The sequence below is a fragment of the Ochotona curzoniae genome, unplaced genomic scaffold (genome assembly GCF_017591425.1).
Source record: "Ochotona curzoniae isolate NIBS_2020 unplaced genomic scaffold, NIBS_Ocur_1.0 contig_3527, whole genome shotgun sequence".
NCBI lineage: Eukaryota > Metazoa > Chordata > Mammalia > Lagomorpha > Ochotonidae > Ochotona > Ochotona curzoniae.
In genome coordinates, this window is record NW_024465897.1 from 567619 (window position 1) to 571519 (window position 3901).

Consider the following 3901-nt stretch of genomic DNA (forward strand, 5'->3'; position numbering starts at 1 on the left):
GTATAACCTCCGGCTGGTACCTGAGTGGGGAGGGGGCACGTGTTAATAGCTCTGTCCTGAAGAAGGAAATGACTGCTTGCAAGCTTCTTGCTGGGGAAACCTAGCTGCACCGTGTGGCTTGTGTCCTGTAAGCTCAGTGTCAGCCTCACTCCGACCCACAGAAGTGTCAGACTCCTTGCAAGGCTCTCCAGACCACACAGACCTTCACACATCCGCATGTTTAGTGAAGAAAAAAATCAAAGTACTCCCAATATGAAGAACTCCCACTCTTCACTCTTACAGGAAGTGCCTTCACCCTTACAGGAAGTGCCTTCACCCTTACAGGAAGTGCCCATGCCTGGCGTTTTCCAATACATCTACTAAGACTCAAACGCTTCCTTTCCATCAGGCCGGTTTTGCTACCCATAAGCCCAAGGAGTAGTTGATATGGTTTGGAAAAGGAAGTGAGCTTGCCTGTGAACCTGCTTATTGCTTCAGTTAGGACGAATGATAGAACTAGAACATTAAACAAGTTTCCCTAAAGAAATGACAGTATGTGCTCGCTTTGGCAGCACACATACTAAAAGAGATGACAGCATGTCTAAAGGAGGCCGTCTGCTGGGATGTCTGTGAGATTTAGTCAAAATCAATTCCAGCAACAAAGGCATTTTGAAGATAAAGAAATTGAAAAAAATAGGGAAATAATTTGAAATGAAGAAAAATGAGAACGTACCCTTAAAATTTTCCATTGTTACTTTGACTTTTCCAAAGATGCCAAATGCCTACCACTGGCAACAGTGCAAATATTCAACATCACCTTCTCAGCCGTATCCCCAGGTATCAGAACTTATTCTACTCAAGTATGTCTACCCACAGGGCCTTGGGTTCCAACCTGGCAGGTAGTTCCTTGTCCAACATGTAAGGTGTGCACAGCTATTCTGTATCTTATTTGATTTTTTTTATTTTGTTTTTTGTTTGAATTTTTCCCAGCACAAATTACTCAAGAAAAATAAATGAGGAAGAAATCCGCACCAAAGTAACACGACTTTAAGGAGTTCCCAAGAGTATATTAAGAGCAGAGCAAAATAAGGGTAAAAAAAAATCAAGATTTTCCCTCTTTACATAGAAAAGTAGCCCAAAAGTATGATGAACAAACAGATGCCTTTTGTAATCATCCATCTTTCCAAAATAATTTGACTTTAAGTAATTCCACCAAGCAACTGTTTGCAAAAATAGCTCCAAATTCATCTTCAAATTACTAACAGCTGATGTGATTTAGAAAAAGCAGAATTATTCACGTGATTTAGCAAACCCACCACTAGATATATTTTCAAAGAAATGAAATCAATACATAAGAGAGATTTAGGCATTGTCATAGTTATTATGGCACACTCCTTATAGCTCAGATGTGGAAGCATCATAAACAACCAACAGATGAATGAATAATAAAAACGTGGTGGATATATACAATGGACTGTCATGAAGCTGTTTAAAAGAAGGAAGCCTCATCATTTCCAACAGCATGGATGGACCTGAAAGAGTGTAAGGCAGCCATACCAAGACAAATACTTCAAAATCCCACTCACATGTAGAACCTGACATAAGTGACTGTCATGGAAATAAGAAGTCCATGTGATCACCAGAGGTGGAACAGTTGGGTAGTGGAGAGTGAGCAGACACCAATCAGCAGCTACACAGGAAGAATAAGCTCAAGAAGTCTAGTGTCCAACCTGGTGACAACATTGAATAACCATATATTGTATTCTTGAAAACTGCTGAGAGTGGAAAAATCATAACTGCATGATGCAGTGTAATTGTTAAGTAGCAATTATACTCATTCTACAATGCATAAATAGTTCAAGCTTCACAATGAACACAAAAAATAAGACACAATCTTATCTGTGAGCTTAAAAACAGAGGTTTTTTTTTTTTTTTAAAGAAAAAGGAATACTGCACAGGGCTCATTCAGTATGACCTAAGTGCTGGGTTTTGTGCAACTACACTCTTGAGAACAGTAGCAGATGTTCCCACGAGTTATTATCATTCCAGATGTACCATGAATGTCCAAACAATGAGATTTTAACAAAATTAATTTTAAGCTAAAAAAAATATGTAATCAATAATAGCAATTATGGTTAATGAAAATAAATTCACAGCAAAATAATGGCTTCCTTTGGCTGGTGAAATGTTCTTTTTCCTTTTGCATCCTTCATAATTTAAGCTAACATGAATCATTTTAATTATTATAAATATTGACAAATATAACAGATGCTTGACATGTTAAATGATTCCAAACCATGTGTGTGTTCAACATATATCATTATGAATAAATCCTACTTCAGTACAAAACCAGAAAAAAAGTAAGAATAATTTTCATGCTAGAAAACACACAAGTAATAAGAAGTGCATGAAATAGTAACTAAATGTAACAATGAAGAAACATACACTGAAACTTGAATTTTCCGAAGACACAAAGGGTTTTCAAGGCATCGTTCACCCTGGGTAGGTGAGGGATACTGAAAAGCACATTCATAAAGTGATGGGGGAGCTGTAAGTAAAACATGTTATAAAGATACTACAGAGAAATAAAATGCCTCATTCTTACCAAAGCTTCAGTTCATGGGGGTTGGCTTTGTGGTGCAACTGACTAAGCTGCTGCCTGGGACACCAACATCCTGGTTCAAATCCTAGCTACTCTGCACTTTTGATCTGACTACCTGCTAACATTCCTGAACAGCACTGGATAACAGCCCATATGCTTGAAGCCCTGCCACCACAAGGGAGACCTGGATAGAGCTTCTGACTTCAGGCTTTAACCTGTTCTAGACCCAGCACTCTTGGGTTGGGAATCAGGAGATGAAAGTTTTCTCTCTTTCTCTGTCTCTCATTGTCTCTCACTCTTTCTCTGTTTCTCACTCTCTCTCTTTGTCTCTCTATTTCTATCTTTCCCTTTTTGCATGTGTATACCTGCTTCTCCAGTACACCCCCACTTATTCTGCCTTTCAACTAAATAATTTGTAAAGCTTTTTACACATGGCCTCATTGCACTGTGGAGAAACAACAATACAAATAGAAATACTAAGAGCAGAAATTCTTGCCTCAATGTTGGGCTTCAGAAGAAAGAACTCAGTATTTTTGCGTTAACCATGATGCTAGCTGCAGGCTTCCTCTAGTTTTCCTTTATCAATTTAAATAATTCCTTTTTATTCCTGTAATGTTTGAAGTTTTCATCAAGAGCAGATGTTGCAATTATCCAAATGTGTTGGGTTGATCTGTTTTTCCTTTTCCATTTCGTGTGGAAAATTATAATGATTAATTGTCACATGTTGAAACGGCCCTGTAATTTGACAATAGACTGGATGGATCACAATGTATCTCAGTGCAAAAGAATACACCTGAAGAGCTATAAAATCAAAAGCAAGTAATACCAAGAAAACAAAAAAAAATCAAAATGAGAAGAAATGAAAGAACAATACACAAAATCAATAAATCAAAGACTTGGTTCTTTGAGAAAATAAACACAACTAGCCCACTAGCCCAACCAGCAAAAAAAAAAAAAAATGCAGGAGAAGACAAAAATTAATAGTATCAAAGATGACCAATATCCTTGATGGGTATCAATGCTAAAATCTTCAACAAAATACTAGCCAGTAGGATACAACTATACATCAGACAGATCATTCACCCACACCAGGAGAGATTTATTCCTGGCATGCAGGGATGGTTTAACAAACACAAATCTACAAATATAATATACCACATCAAGAAACTAAAGAGCAAATATCATATGATAGTCTCAATAGATGCAGAGAAAGCATTTGATAAAAGCCCCCATCCCAGCTCATGCTCTCCAGTGGGAGTAGCTGTCCAGCAAAGGAACCAACCCATATTCCTCTGCTGGCTCTATCCCTTCCCTTCCTGA